This window comes from Lynx canadensis, chromosome A2 (assembly GCF_007474595.2).
Source record: "Lynx canadensis isolate LIC74 chromosome A2, mLynCan4.pri.v2, whole genome shotgun sequence".
Taxonomy (NCBI): Eukaryota; Metazoa; Chordata; class Mammalia; order Carnivora; family Felidae; genus Lynx; species Lynx canadensis.
The window spans coordinates 111,226,640-111,243,749 of NC_044304.2; the positions used below are offsets into that span (position 1 = coordinate 111,226,640).

The window sequence follows — 17,110 nt, forward strand, 5'->3', positions numbered from 1 at the left end:
CATTAATTACACAGATCCTGCTACCTAGTACCTAGTTGGCAATTTTCCCAAGAATGTGCAAATTTGAACCGTTTTAGCTTTCTTACTTTTACTGGACATTCGGAGTTTAATGGATTTAACATCTTGCTTTGGTGAAGAGCAGGAGATGCATTGAATAAAATATTTCATTTTTATGGAAGTATTTTTCTTACTATAACCATTTAAGACCAGATTACCTGTCAAAAAAAAAAGTTGTATAATACTGTATTAGAAGGCATCTTCATATGGGCATCTGGAGCATAAAGGGAAAACTTATTTCACTTCTTCGATAATATGAACTAACCCCCTGCAGTTCCCAGCTAAGAACCAAACCAAGTTCATAATGCAAAGGTGTTGCAATTATTCCCAAAGCCAAATGCAGTTAGTTGTCTGTCATCTGAGGACTATAAAACTGAGCAAACTAACATCTGTTAGTGTTGGATATAAAAGGAATATATTTGTTCTTTAGAATTCATTTAATATAGAGAAGTGAAGCTAAATTCCAACCTGAGTGAAATGAATTGTAAATAATTTTGCTTAGAATAATTAAGAATGATAAGTCATGTTATAAGCCCCAAGTAGTAAAAACAATCTCAGAACTTTGGCATGAATTCTCTCTATAAGTATGCTTTCTTATCCTCAGGTAAATAATGTGTTTGACTTCTGTTAATCAATGGGGACTTAACCCTGGCTTGAGTTCTCAGTGATTTTTTTTTTAAGAGCTCACAGTGATTTTTAAGCTTCCTCTGATAGCAGAGAGAGAATGAGAATGGGAATGTTCTGATGTGTAGGGAAAACAGAGTTTAAGCTTGTGACCTGGATTCATGTTTGTTTACCAGTATGAAACACACGGTATCTATTTTGATTGATTTTTCTTATGAGAAGAAAAGTAGTTTTGCTTGAAATATTTTCCAAGGCTTTGCACTCACTTTTTCAGCAGAGGAAAAGAAAACTTCTTCTAGAATTGGCTTTTGCATTTCTATTGAACCATGCATGAATTTCATCAGAGAGAGTCAGAGACAGAGAACCCTTGAAAGCCACAGCACATTTGTTCTTTTCAGGGGCATGCTATTAGAATTGTCTCCCTACTCAATACAGGGAAGAAGACTTTCAGAATGAGATAAAAAGATGGAAATGTTCTTGGGTCTTTGTTATGAATGTAATATTATAAGTACACAGGAAATTAAAAAATTAGAAAAATCAGAATGCTAAATGAATGGAAAAGAGTGAAGGCAAGATTCTTTTTATAGGAAATTCTTGCCAGTTATTTTGGAGGATATATTGGTGTTTGGAGTGAGATGACTCATTTTGTACTAAGATTTTGGGTAAAGCAGCTCTTTTCCTGGCCAACTCATATCTGACTCATTTACCACTAGTGAATAAGGGATAAAATGCTCCTGGCTAAGAACCATTGTAAGTATTTTTTGTTCATTTTTCTTGGATGGGGGGGGCAAAAGGGAGATGACAACACATTGCAAACAGTTATTTCATTTTTTACAACTTATTGATGGACCATGAAGAATAAATTATTAGAAAAAGGCTGATATGTGGGGATTCATTTTAGAGATGATTAACTGAAATACAGTTTTCAAAACATAGTTTTCAGGTGGCAAAGGACTCGAGTGAGAAAGAAATCAATAGCAGACCAGAAAAAAAAAAGACAAAAAAATGAAAGGGGCCCAGTTATATGTTCAAAGATTATTTAAATAGATAGACCTGGTCACTTAGAAGAGAGAACTATGATTTTAGGTTTCTTCTTATTTGCTAGGAGACTTCACCTTTAAAAGATTATAGTTTGCATTGGTTGGATATCTGTTTCAAATGCTTCTACTTTGAAAAGGTCAGTGCAGTATTCAGGTTTATTCTTGGATACCAGTTCAGGCTGTGCTGAAAATCAAGAAAAATCTCTCTCTGACAATCAAAACTTCAGGATGATAAACTATTCAGTTATTGGGAACACATTTACAATCCAGAATTCCTGAGTGTTTCTTTCTCTTTTTTTAAACCAAAACAGAAACTGAAAGTTACATTTTCTTTTCTTTTTTTTTTATGTTTATTTATTTTTTAGAGAGAGCATGTGAGCATGCGCAGAGGAGGGGAAGAGAGAGGGGGAGAGAGAATTGTAAGCAGGCCCATGCTATCCGCACAGAGCTGGGTGCAGGTCTTGATCTCACACTTGTGAGATCAAGACTTGAGCCAAAATCAAGAGTCAGACACTTAACCGACTGAGCCACCCAGGTACCCTGAAAGTTATATTTTTCAAATGTCAGTTTGACCTGTTGATTATAGTGTGAACCATGTTAGATTTTGTTAATACATTCCAATCTGGTTGTTTATTTAATTATTTAGTCTTCTAATTTTGGCAACTTTTCTCATGAGATGTTTTCAAGTCATTATATAATACAGAAGTATGAGAAAATATATGATTCTAAGCGTAGCCATTTTGTTTTTTGAATAACTGTCTTACTCATGAGTATAAAAAATGTATAACTATAAATTGGAAAATCCCAAGTATCATCTCCCTATCACTGGTGATAGTGAATGGCCTACACTAGTGCCAAGGACATTTTCAACCACATTTTTCTGTATCTGAATATTTATATAGAAATATAGACTACTATTAAAGACACATCCATGTCTAGTATTCCTAGAAACACAACTTTGTTTTCTGTTCTTTAGGATTATATCTCCAAGGCTTCTAAAGCTAAATATTGCACAAATTATGCAGTTTTCTGATTTTTTTCTATGATGCCATTATTTTGAGCACTTGTTTATCTAACCAAGCAAACATTCCAATATAAACTTTATTCTGAATTTTCATCCAGTGTCAACAAAATCTTAGTTGAAAAATGGGCTAAGTGGGCTAACGATTTGGAAGCTCCTGGTAAAAGGAAGGATAATCTGTCCCTTCTTCTCTTCTTTTTCCTCTTCTTTCTGGGGACCATCTTTTTATCTCTGTTTTTTGGTGCCTATCATATGGTCACGGGGTATGTTTAAAGTCTGACCTAGCATGTTAGGGTTCAACCCAGTGCCCATTTATATATTTTAGGGTTCCTTCTGAATTCTTAAAAGAAGTGTTTTCTAAGGAAAAAGCACATTTGAATGGGACTATAAGTAAAATAAGATCACATGATAACTTCAGCTTCCTATCATTTCATCTTCATCTCTACTCCTTCACTCTTTTCTTCTTAACACTACAAAGGATGAATAGAGTCTGAATCAGCTTGCACAGATTCAAATCCCAGCACCAACTTAATAATTGTGTGGTCTCAGGCAAGTTACTTATCTCCCTGGGCATTGTTTTCCTTGTATTTAAAATGAAGGGAAAATTTCATAGGGTTTTGAGGAGAAAATGAAACAGTACATCTTAACACAATACCTAATACATAGTAAATACTCAGTACAGATTGGTTTCATTATTTTTTCCATCATTTTTCTTCTTCCACAATTTATTTTTGCCTCCTTTAATACATAGTTCATCATCCAGTGATGTGTATTAGAATATGGAGGCTGTACCTGGGCATCTATGGCTGACTGTTCATAGGTTAAATCAGTAGTACAGTCATTAAACACAAGGGATTGACAAATAATCTCTAAGCAATAAATTGGTTGAGTTCATTAATCTGTAATTAGCTGACTTAACTCAAGACTTTCACAATGCCTAATACATTGTAGGTAATAAATAAATACTTAATGAATGAATGAATCCAAAGAGAGAAGATGAAATACTGTGAAAATGGTAACATTTTGTAATGATACCTTAGCAATTCTTGTCTCTCTCGATTTACTATGTTTTGTGAGAGAATTAGTATTTTTATATTTTTATAAGAGTTTTCAAAATGTTTATTTTATATGTATTTTTAATAGGACTAATTGACAATGTCAATTTTCAGATAACTAGAAACCATAGTACTCATATCATAAAGATGGATTGACTGAATAAATACAATAAAGGAGGGAGGAGGCAGCAAAGTATCTTCCTGAATGGAGAAAGGAATTGTATTTAGGGAGGGAGACAAACATGGGAGTGATGCTGACAGATTACAGGATTATCCTCCAACCTGCGGAATGAGGAAAGAGAATATCCAGTCCATTCATTCTTTAAACACATCTGATTATTCTGTATGTGCTGGACAAAGTGTTGAGATTCAGGGTCACAAAGCTTCCTCACAGTCCCCAAAATGTTCATATACTTGAGGATTTTATTACTTTTCTATTGCTAGCTTTAAAAATTACTGTAAAATTAATCAGTGGCTTAAAATGACAGAAAGATCAGAAGGCTGACAAGTCTCTAGGCTAAAATCAAGAGGTTAGCAGGGCTTGAGTCCTTTCCTGGAGGATCTAAGAGAGAATCTGCATCCTTGTCTTTTCCAGTTTCTAGAGGCTGCCTGTATTCCTTGGCTCATGACCCCCTTCTGTATCTACAAAACCAGCAGATATACATCCTGCTGACCTTTCTTCACTTATCACGTCTCTATCTGACTGAAAGAAGAAAGCTGGGAAAGCTGGCTTATAAACTGGGAAAGATTCCCTGCTTTGGAAGACTCATGATTAGATTAGCTCCACTAGGATAATTAAGATAATTTCTTCATCTCAAGGTACTTAACTTTAATCACATCTTCAAAGTCAGTTTTGCCATGCAAAGTGACTATATTCACAGCTTCCCAGGATTAGAACATAGACACCATTGGAGGCTATTATTCTTCCTACCATAGGATTAGACATGAGCAACCAACTATAATAAGTGACAAGTAATTTGCTATATTGAGCTGTAGAAAAAAAAGAAGACCTAACACAGACCAAGAAATGGGAAACAAATCACAGAGCAGAACAACTGAGCCAGGGTAGGAAAATATATAGGATTTCACCTAGTAAAAAAGAAGAAAGGTATCTTGAGATAGAGACAATAGCTTGAGCAAACCATCTACTTTTTTAAACTTCTACTGCCAACACTGAGTCCAAAGTACCTTCATCTCTTGTCCAAACTCTTATAGTAGTTTCCTTACTAGTTCCCATATCCATTTTTGCTTCCTTTCTAATCCAGTTTCTACGGAGCAATCCAGGAGCTCTTCAAAACAAAACAAAACAAAACAAAACAAAACAAAACAAACAACTGGAGAGCAAATCCTGTCATGCCTCTGCTTAAAACCCTTCATTGCCTTTCCATTCCATTCCATTAGCATTATCATTCTTAACAGGACTCATAAGCCTCCATGATCAGTGAACTTATTTCATTTTTTTTTTCACTTGATCTTAGCCAAAAGGCCGAGAAGCGATATTTTTTTTTTCAAACTGGAACGTACCTTACATATACTAGTATGCACAAACAGATTTTTTTTTACCTATTCCATACTCAAATGAACATCACTCAGAACAAGATCAAGAATATTTTCCTCAGCCAGCAAGTTGCCTTGTGCCTCTTAGTCAACGCCATTTCCTCCAGAGGTAACTTGGTTTTTTTGTTTTTTTGTTTTTTGGTTTTTTAAAATAGTTTCAACACTGTAGATTAGTTCTGCCAAACATTAAGTTTAATTTAAAGGGAATCAGTAGGTCATACAGATTTTTGCCTGTCTTATTTTACTCCACTAAGCATAATGCTTTTGAGACCCATATAGTCAGTAGCTTGTTCATTTTTGTTACTGTGCAGTATCCTCCTGTATAAACACACCATAAGCTCTCTATCCTGTGGGTGGGCGTTTGGCTTGTTACCTACTTGGGGCTATTAATTTATTTCTCTGGGGGTTTTTAATGAGACATAATTGACATGTAGCATTATATTTTAGGTATAAAACATAATGATTTAATATATGTATATTTTGTGAAATAATCACCACAATAACCCTAGTTAACATCCATTAGCACACATAGTTATGATTTTTTTCTTGTCATGAGAACCCTTAAAATGTATTCTCTTAACATTTTTCAAACAAAAAACCACAGTGATATTAATTATAGTCACTATGAGGTACCTTACATCCCCAGGACTTATTTATTTTATAATTGGAAGTTTGTACCTTTAGACCACTTTTACCCATTTTACCTTCCTCTTACCCCTACCCTCATCTCTGGCAACTACCAGTCTGCTCTCTGTATGTGTAAGTTCAGAGGTTTGTGTAAGATTCCACAGGTAAGTGAGATCATATAGTATTTGCTTTCTCTGTCTGATTTATTTCTCTTAACATAATGTCCTCAAGGTCCATCCAAGTTGTCACAAATGCCAAGATTTTCTTCTTTTTATGGCTGAATAATACTCCATTGTGCCACATTTTCTTTATCCATTCATCCACTAATAAATACTTAGGTCGCTTTTATGTCTTGGCTATTTTAAATCATACCGCAGTGAGTATGGGGCTGAATATATCTTTTCAAGTTAGTTTCTCATTTCCTTTGATAAATACCCAGAAGTGGAATTGCTGGATCATAATATAGCAGTTCTATTTTTAATTTTTTGAGGAACTCCCATAAAATGTTTTCATAGTGGCTGCACCAATGTACAATCCCACCATCAGTGCATAAGGGTTCTCTTTTCCCCTCATCCTTGCCATCATTTGTTATATGTTGTCTTTTTGATAATAGCCATTCTAACATGTATGAGATGGTATCTCATTGTGGTTTTGATTTGCATTTACCTGATGATTACTGGGCGTTTAGCACCTTGTCATGTCCTGTCAACCATCTCTGTGTCTTCTTTAGAAAAATGTCTACTCAGGTCCTCTGCCATTTAGGGCTATTATGAATAAAGCTATGAAAATTTATTATTGTGGTAAAAAGCATGTAACATAACATTTTCCTTCTGAACCATTTTTAAGTATACAGTAGTGTTAACTGTATGCCCATTATTGTGCAACATATCTCTAGAATTTTTTCATCTTGCAAAACTAAAGGTCTATACCTATTAAACAGCAATTTCTCTTTCCCCTATTCCCCAGCTCCTGGCAACCACTATTTTATTTTCTGTTTCTAACAATTCAACTGCTTTTGATACCTCATATAAGTGGAATATGCAGTATTTGCCTTTTGTGACTGGCTTACCTCACTTAGCAAAATGTCCTCAAGGTTCATCCATATTGTAGTATATGATTAGGTTCTATCCTTTTTAGTGCTGAATAACATTCCATTGTAGGCATATGCCACATTGTCTTTATCATTCGTCTATTAATGGACATTTAGGTTGCCTCCACCTCTTGGACTGCGAATAATGCTTCAATGAATATGGTATGCAATTATCTCTTCAAGATCCTGTTTTCAATTCTTTTGGATATATACCCAGAACTGGAATTGCTGGATCATATGGTAATTATATTTTTAATTTTTTGAGGAACCTAAGTCTCTATGAAATTTTTGTACAAGTTTTTATTTTGTGAACACAGCACTCAATTTTCTTTGATATATACCTAGGAATAGAATCGCCAAGGTGTAGGGAAGCCATGTGTTTGTAATACACTTCCAAACTGCTCTCCAAAATGGTCGTGCCATCTTTCATTCCCATCAGCAATGAATGACTACTCCAATTACTTCATATCCTCACCTGCACTTTGTAAAATCAGTCTATAATTTTAGCCTTTCTAGCGGATATGTAATGGTATCTTACTGTGGTTTTTATATTTTTTTCCAAAGACCTATATTCATGTTAATATCATGCCCCTTGGCACATATACTCCATACTGTTTGGAATACTTTTCTTCCCTTTCTTCCCACTTGACCATGTACTGGCCTCCCCATTTTCTTTCACTTATCCAAAAAATTCAGATCAAATATCACTTCCTCTTCTTGGAGAATATTCACTGACCATCAATCCCCAAATTAGGTCAGGTACCCCTGTTCTATTTTCTGTCTCCTCAATACTTGTAGTACCTAGAACAGAGCCAGGGTGCATAATAGACATGCAGTAATTATAATTTGAATCAGTGAGAGATTCAGTAAACTGTGGAGTGCCAGAATTAGTAGACATGTGGAGCTTTGGGAGCTGTGGGAAGGTAAGTGTGGCAGCCATTCTGGAAAGCAGTTTAGTACTATTTACTATACACACAGCATATTAACTAGTAATCCTGCTTCTGAAGATGGTCTTGTCTAAAGTCATTAAAGTATATATATAGTAGGAAGTTCACTACAGTTTTATTCATGGTGGGTAGACAGAGGGAGTCAAACCTGGGGTCCATTATTGGGAGAATGAAATAGTTAAAATCATGGAGATACCATGTAGTACTTGGCAGTGACAGACTAGATAAACATAACTGCATGGATAGATCTAGTAAATGCAGAACTAAGTGAGAAAATTAAGCAACAGAAATTATATATATATAATATATATACCCTACAAACAAAATAATGTACATAACAGGCATTAGATTGTCTGCCTTGAAGGAGGAAGAAAAAGTAAGATAATAATGGGATTCAAACAAGTCAATGAAAAGAGCAAACACATATTACTAAATGACATTATTCATATAAACAAAGAAATACTGTTTTAAAAATCATAGGAAATGAAATACATTTTGGGAAATGTACAAGAATGTAAGGCAAATACAAGAATTTAAATTTATGCTATATATTTTCTCAAGTTAAATTGTTTACTTTCTGCTTTATATTTTTGTAAGTTATCTTAACCTGTGATTGCTGGACTGAACAGATCCTTCTCTTAAATATATGTAATCTTCACCCTTTATTGACAGAGAATCATCAGTGTTCACTGTTAAGTTGGCTGGCTAGAGTAGAAGTTTATGTCTTCCAATTAGCCAAACTATTGTACTAAAATTTATCTTTGGAGGTTTTATTTTATACGTATTGTTGACCTTACTGTATCTGCATCTTACCTACTTACAAGTGGAATTAAATTTAAAAATGTAAAGATTGCATCTCTTCCCTTTCCCTATCTCTTTCCACAACTGTATTTTTGCTAATCAAGGTAAGCTTGGTGTATATGTACATTAATTATGGAAGTGGGGAGCCCCCACATTTCCAGAGCATTGCTTCTCACTGTTTCACACACAAAAAAATACATTAATGGGGCGCCTGGGTGGCTCAGTCAGTTAAGTGTCCGACTTCGGCTCAGGTCATGATCTCGCAGTCTGTGAGTTCGAGCCCTGCGTCAGGCTCTGTGCTGACAGCTCAGAGCCTGGAGCCTGCTTCGGATTCTGTGTCTTCCTCTCTCTCTGACCCTCCCCCGTTCATGCTGTGTCTCTCTCTGTCTCAAAAATAAATAAACGTTTAAAAAATTTTTTAAAAAAATATATTAAAAGGTCATTCCTCACCAAGTTCATTTTCTAAGTGTTTCACAAAGATGATTTCTTTTTAAAAAATCCTTTTAAAGAAATATGTAGACTATAAAACAGATATCTAGGGGATAGGAATTAAATAAAGACAATACCACCTCCACTGAAAGCTATGTATGTGAAAAGGGAAATACTATAAATTATCACAGTGGCAGATGTAAATAATACAGTTCTTCTGTAATTGTTCAACACTTTACAGTGTATAAAGCATGTTCTCTTAAATTACATCCCTGAGGGCAAGTCAAGGAATATTTCAGTTTTAAAGAGAAAATTGAGACTCTACAAATGTTGACTTGCTCAAAGTTAAATTTTAGAAAGTGGTAGAGCTGGGACTTAAGCACAGAGCATTTGCCTTGAAATCCAGGAGATTCTACAACTTTCTATGCTACTAACACTATCTCTATGCAGCAAGACACAGAGAGAATTGGTTAGTTATGTGGATGCATATTTGATTCAGTAGAAGGTGGGGATTAGTAAGTGGACTATTTCCAAAAAAGTGGTTAGTATGAAATAATTTTTTTTTTACTTTAGAGAGAAAGTTCATGAGTCAAGGAGACAGAGAGAGGGAGAGAGAGAGAGAGGGAGAGAGAATCTTAAGCAGGACTCACACTTGGTGCGGAGCTAGACATGGGGCTTGATCCCACAACTCGGGGATCATGGACCTGAGCCGAAATCAAGAGTTGGACATTCAACTGACTGAGCCACCCAGGTGCCCCAAAGCATGAAATGATTTTGAAGAGAGGAAAGAGAAGAGAAGCATCTGTTCATGTCCTCAGAGTTTAGGCTGGACATGTATGTATCTGAAGAATGCACAGATCATCCACCAAGGATAGATATGTGTTACTTACATCTGTGACCCATGGAATGTTTTCTCTCTATACTATTGTCTCTGAAATTCCAGCCATAATTGAGTCCTGGGTATGGGGGTAAAGATCATCTTATTGTAGATTTGGGTTAGAAATAGGAAAATTCAGGTTAGGGGAATGATGTCACTATTATGGGAGAGCAGAGACCTGAGCTTTTTTCCCCCAACAAAGATCAATAATTGGATACCTGTCCACGAACAAAAACAGCTCTGGGAGAGCTTAGCAGTCTACTCACAAACTTTAGCAGAACAGTGGAACAGAAAACCTGAGAATAACCACATAAAAAGGGAATGAAGAACAGCTTCATTTTGCCTGAGTCATCCATTCTCCAGACTGACACTACTGAGCACCAGGAGGGCCTCAGCTAGAAAGAGTTCCCCTTGCTGGGAAGAGGAGAGTGGGATGAGTGACCAGCATCCCCACCCTTTTGGGACACTGCAGGAAGGACCTACTTCAGTTTCACCCCACCCAGAGAACTGGCAAAGCTGAGACATGTAGAGATGGCCTGGAACAAGGAAGAAGTGTGGGCACAACCAGTATCAGAAATGCAATGGGAGGGGCGCCTGGGTGGCTCAGTCGGTTGGGCGACCGACTTCGGCTCAGGTCATGATCTCACGGTCCGTGAGTTCGAGCCCCGCATCAGGCTCTGTGCTGACAGCTCAGAGCCTGGAGCCTGTTTCAGATTCTGTGTCTCCCTCTCTCTCTGACCCTCCCCCGTTCATGCTCTGTCCCTCTCTGTCTCAAAAATAAATAAATGTAAAAAAAAAAAAAATTAAAAAAAAAAAAAGAAATGCAATGGGAGTGATCGTGGTTCCCAGTGACATGCTCTGCAGGGAACCCAGTAGCTTTTACTGCTGAAGAAACCAATGTCCAAAACAGCTCCTTCAGACCCCCTGGAGATTTTACACCAGGTTTTTACCCCAGAGGTTTTCATGTTCATGTTATCTAGTTTCCCAAGTCTCTCCTCATTTCTTCCCTCTGTCCCCCATGCCTCTGCAGCGTGGGATTTATACTGGCAGCAGCCCCAGCTTCTGTGGCTGCACCAGTGCAAGACACCAACCTGGACCCCTGCCATTCATCCACCACCATGCACAGACTCAGGGATAGCCCCTCCAGCTGTGCACCAGCACGCTGCTGGCCTGACTCCCATCACCAGCCTCCACTACCATTTGTGCACCCATAGCAAGACCCTGCAGCCATGGGAGTCCATTCTGACAGTCATGGCCCCCACAACTGGCAGAGGACAGGATTCAGCCCTATCTTCTGTCTCTGGCCTGAACTCTTGAGCCCAGGTGCAGCTAGGCCCTTCAACTCTGTACCTGCATACTCCTGGCCAACTCACTAGCCTCAACTGCCATGTTTATACCTATGGTGAGGCCTTGCAGCCACAGGAGCGTACTCCAAAAGTCAAGGCCCACAAAGTTTCATGTAGGCCCACATCTAAACCTGACTCAGACCCAGTGATTTGAACCATTGGGCTCAACTGCATCTAGCCCCTTCAGCTGTGTCCTTGCACCCCACTAACCTGAATCCCAGCATTGGCCTCCACTGCTGTGCCCCTGGGAAGGCCTTGTAATCACAGGAGTGATTATGAATTATTGGAATCTCAGTAGAAGAAGGTGACAGAAAGCTTATTTAAAGTAATAATGGCTTAAGGTGCCTGGGTGGCTCATTCAGTTGAGAGTCCAAATCAATTTCTGCTCAGGTCGTGATCTCGTGGTTTGTGGGATCAAACCCCACGTCAGGCTCTGCACTGACATTGTGGAGCCTGCTTGGGATTATCTCTATTCCTCTCTCCTGCCTCTCCCACCCTCAAAATTAATAAAACTTAAAAAATACAAAGTAGTAGTGGCTGACCTTCCCAAACCTGAGGAAAGATTTAGATAACCTGGGTTCATGAGACTAATAGGTCAGCTCAAAATTCCAATACAAAATTATATTCTTGGGGGTGCCTGGGTGGCTCAGTCAGTTAAGTGTCCAACTGATTTCAGCTCTGATCATGATCTCGTGGTAGTGAGATTCTCTTTCTCCATCTCTTTCTCCCCCTCTCCCCCACTCATGTGTGTGCGCTCTCTCTCTCTGTCTCTGTCTCTCTCTCACCACAAAACAAAACAAAACAAAACCAAAAAAAAAAGACCTTCTGTAAGACACATTATAATAAAACTCTCTAAATCAAAGACAAAGAGAAATTTAAAAGTATCAAGAAAAAAAAATTATCTCATACTAGGGAACTTCAGTAAAGATATCAGTGGTTTTCTCAGCAAAAACCTTGTAAGCCAGGAAAGAGTGGGGTAATATATTCAAATGCTGAAAATAAAAAACTGTCAACCAGGATAGTTTATTTAGCAGAGTGGTCCTTCAGAAATGAAGGTGAGATAAATTTTTTTCCAAACCACAGAGGCTGAGTAAATTCATCACACAACACCTGCCTTAGAAGAAATGCTGAAAGTAGTTCTTATAAGCTGAAGAGAAAGAATGATACTGAATAACTTGAAAACATGAAAATATTCTGTATACTAGTAAAGGTAAGAATACAGTCAGAATCAGAATGTTCTAATACTGTAATATGATGTTGTATTAACCACTTAACTCTAGTGTAAGAGTTAAAGGGCAAAAGTATTAAAAATAGATATAGGTACAATAATTTCTTAACAGATACATAGTATAAAAAGATGTAAAGTGTGACATAAAAAGCGTAAAATGTAGGGAGGAGGAGTAAAAGGGTAGAATTTTGCATGTGAGCAAAGTTAAGTTGTTATCAGATTAAATAGACTGTTATATGTACAAGATGTTTCAAGTAGGCCTCAGACTAACCACAAAACAAAAAGCTATAGTAGGTACACATGAGATAAAGAGAATGGAATCAAACTATACCACTAAGAAGAAATATCAATTCAAAGTGAAGACATCAAGAAAGGAAGAAAGGAACAAAGGGACTACAAAACAGCTAGAAAGCAATTAACAAAACGGTAAGTTCTTAGTTATCAACAATTATTTTAAATGTAAATGGATTAGATTCTTCAATCAAAAGGCGTAGCATGGCTAAGTGAATTTAAACAAACAAACAATACCATCTACATACTGCCTATAAAAGACTACTTTAGCTTTAAGGACAAACATAGGCTCAGAGTCAAAGAATGGAAAAGACACTTCATGCAAATGGAAACACAGAATAGAGCAGGAGTAGCAGTATGTATGTAACAAAAAATAAATTTTGAGTCTAAAACTGTAATAAGAGGCAAAGGTCATTATATGTTGATAAGTAGGTCAGCTAATCAAGAGGATACAATTATAAATATACATGCCACCAACATTGTAACACCTAAATAAATTGAGCAAATACTAATGGATCTGAAGGGAGTAATATACAACAATACAATAATAGTAGGTGACTTCAGTACTCCACTTTCTACAATGGTTACATCATTCAGAGAGAAAATCAGTAAGAAAATATTGGACTTGAGCTACACTTTACAGCAAATGGATCTAACAAACATAAACAGAACATTTCATCCAACAGCAGGAAAATATACATTTTTGCTCAAGTGAACAAGGATCATTCTCTAGGACAAATCAAATGTTATGTCACAATACAAGTCTTAGCAAATTTTAAGACTGAAATTATACCAAGTATGTTTTCTGACCACAATGGTATGAAACTCCGAACCAATTGCAGGGGGAAAACTGGAAAATTCACAAATATATGGAAATTTTAACACACTCTTGAACTAATTGTTCAAGGATGAAATCAAAAGAAAATAAAAAAATGTCTTGAAATAAATATCTTGAAGCAAACAAAAATGGAAACAGAATATACCAAAACTTATGGGATAAAGGGAAAGCAGTGTTAAGAGGCAAATTTACAACAGTAAATGCCTCAATAAATAAATAATCTCAAAACACCCAAGTTTACATCTTAAGGAACTTCTAGAAAAAAAACAAACTAAGCCCAAAGTTGCTAGAAGAAAGTACATAACAAAAATCACAGCAGAAATAAATGAAATAGAGAATAGAAAAACAATAGGAAAGATGAACAAAATTAAGAGTTGATTCTTTGAAAACTAAAAAGGTTGACAAACCTTTAGCTAGACTTACCAAGAAAGAAGACTCAAATAATAAAATTATTAATGAAACAGGATACAACTAATACCATATAAATACAAGTGGCATAAGAAACTACTATGAACAGTTATATGCCAACAAATTGGATAACCTACAAGAAATTAATAAATTCCTAGAAATATACAATGTACCAACACTGAATCATGAAGAAATAGAAAATCTGAACAGACCAATAATGAGTAAGGAAATTGGATCAGTAATCAAAAACCTCTCAAACAAAATTCCAGTCCCAGATGGTTTCACTGGTGAATTCTTCTAAACCTTTAAAGAAGAATTAACAGCAGTTCTCAAACTTGTCCAAAAAATCATAAAGAAGAGAATACTCTCAAACGTCTCTTAATATACCCCATATTGCCTCAATATCACAGTCAGATACTACAAGGATTCTACAAAAAAAGGAAAATTATAGGCCAACACCCCTGATGAACATTGATGTGAAAATCCTCAACAAAATACCAAGTAATTTCAACTACACATTTAAAAGATAATACAACATCATCAAGTGGAATTTATCCCTAGGATGGTTCAACATATGCAAATCAATCACCATGATACACCACATTAATAGAATGGAGGATAAAAATCATCTGATTCTCTCAATAAGTGCAGGGAAAACAACTGACAACATTTAACATCCTTTCATAATGAAAACTCTCAACAAATTAGGTATAGAAGGAACATACCTCAACATAATAAAGGCCATATGACAGACCCACAGCTAACATCATACTCAACAGTAAAAGTTGAATACTGTCCCTCTAAGATCAGAAACTACATAAGAGTACCTATTCTCACCACTCCTATTCTACATTGTACTGGAAGTCCTACCAAGAGCAATTAGGGAAGAAAAAGATACAAAAGGCATCCAAACAAGAAAAGAAGAAGTAAAATTATCTCTGTTTGCTAGTTGCAGAATACAAAATAAGATCTATATACCAAAAAGAAGACTCTGATGAAAGAAACTGAAAATGACACAAAGAAGGTTTAACTGTTTGGAAGTGTCCATACACCAAAGTCATCTATAGAGTCAGTGAAATTCCTATCAGAATTCCAATGGCATTTTCCACAAAAATAGAAGAAAAAAAATCCTCAAATTCATATGGAATGACAAAAGACCCTGTATAGCCAAAACAATCTTGAGAAAGAACAAAGCTGGAAGCATCACACATCCTGAGTTAAAACTGTTCAAAGCTGTAGTAGTCAAAACAGTATGGCACTGTCATAAAAGCAAACATAAACCAATGAAACAGAACAGTCAGCCCAGAAATAAACCCTCACATATACAGTCAACTAATATTACCAAGGGAGCCAAGAATATTCAAAGGGGAAATAATCTCTTCAGTAAATGGTATTGAGAAAACTGGACATTCCCATGAAAAAGAATGAAATTGGACCCTATCATACACCACTCACAAAAATTAACTTGAAGTGGATTAAAGACTTACATGAAGACCTGAAACTATAAACATAGTTATAGTTTAGAAAAAAAATAAGGAAAAAAGCTTCTTGACTTTGGTCTTTTGCAATGAATTTTTTGGATATGACAAAAAGAAGAAAAAGCAACAAAAGCAAAAATATAAACATGTGTAACTACATCAACCTAAAAGTTTTGCACAGCAAAAGAAACAGTCAACAAAATGAAAAGGCAACCTATGATATAGAAAATATTTGCAAACACATGTATATATGTGATATATGGTATATTTGCAAATCATGATACATATATAAGGGGTTGATATTCAAAATATATATGGAACTCATACAATTCAATGGCAAAAAGTAATAATTTGATTAAAAAATGGACAAAGGACCAGAACAGATATTTTTCTAAAGAAAACATACAGATGGCCAACAGGTATATGAAAAGATGTTCAACATCATTAATCATTAGGGAAATGCAAATCAAAACCACAATGAGATACCATTTTACATCAGTTAAAATGGCTAGCATGAGAAAGACAAGAGATAATAAATGTTAGTGATGGAGATTGCTTAATAAATTAAAAATAGAACTACCATGTGATGCAGCAACCTCACTACAGGGTATATAATCCAAAGGAAACAAAATCAGTATCCTGAAGAAATATCTGCACTCTCATGTTCATTGCAGCATTGCTCACTACAGCCAAGACAAGGAAACAACCTAACACCTGTCTCCATTGATGGATGAGTGGATAAAGAAAATGTGGTATAAACTTCCAATGGAATATTATTCAGCCATAAAAGAGATTCAACATGAGTGAACCTGAGGGCATTAGGCTAAGTGACATAAGGCAGACAAAGATAAATACTCATTTGTATGATCTTACCTATATGTGAAATCTAAACCTATTGAACTCAGTATGTATATAAGATGATGGATTCTTTTTTTTTAATGTTTATTTTTGAGACAGAGAAAGAGCAAGAGTAGGGGAGAGACAGAAAGAGAGGGAGACACAGAATCCGAACCAGGCTCCAGGCTCCGAGCTGTCAACACAGAGCCCGATGCGGGACTTGAACCCATGAACTGTGAGATCATGACCTGAGCTGAAGTCGAAAGCTCAACCAACTGAGCCACCCAGGCCCCCAGATGATGGATGTTAACTAAACCTATTATGATAATCATTTCACAATATATGTAAGCCAAACCATCATACTGTACACCTTAAACTTATTCAATTATATATGTCAATTATTTCTCAGTAAAACTGGAAAAAGCCCACATTGAACTGATAGAAACAGAGAATAGATTGTTAGTTACCAGGGGCTGGGAGTTGGGGGAAATGGGACAATGTCGGTCAAAGGGTACACACTTTCATTTATAAGATGAATCGATTCCAAGGATGTAATGTA

General features: G+C 36.2%; 1 protein-coding gene across 1 annotated transcript in view; it reads left to right on the forward strand.

The window, feature by feature from the left end:
* Positions 1 to 17,110, forward strand: part of HDAC9 (histone deacetylase 9) — a 741,574-nt gene that overhangs the window by 722,115 nt on the left and 2,349 nt on the right. The gene's annotated exons all lie outside the window — the stretch shown is intronic.